Source organism: Charadrius vociferus, unplaced genomic scaffold (assembly GCF_000708025.1).
Source record: "Charadrius vociferus isolate BGI_N301 unplaced genomic scaffold, ASM70802v2 scaffold296, whole genome shotgun sequence".
NCBI lineage: Eukaryota > Metazoa > Chordata > Aves > Charadriiformes > Charadriidae > Charadrius > Charadrius vociferus.
In genome coordinates, this window is record NW_009648972.1 from 113102 (window position 1) to 113366 (window position 265).

Consider the following 265-nt stretch of genomic DNA (forward strand, 5'->3'; position numbering starts at 1 on the left):
TATGTATAATACATACACATATATATAAAGCTCTCACAATAAGTCATCTCTGCACAGAAAGAATAGTCATAGGAAACAAATAAAAATTGTATCATAAACAATATCAAATTACTGACAGCCTATCAACAAAACATGTACAGAGTTAGAAATAAGCAGTAGACACTTAGGTGTTTTTATTTAATATTTTCTTTTTTAACTTTTAAACTTGAAGCCACAATATCCACAGCACAACAATGATCCTGCCAACCAGCTTTCATTTCAGCAG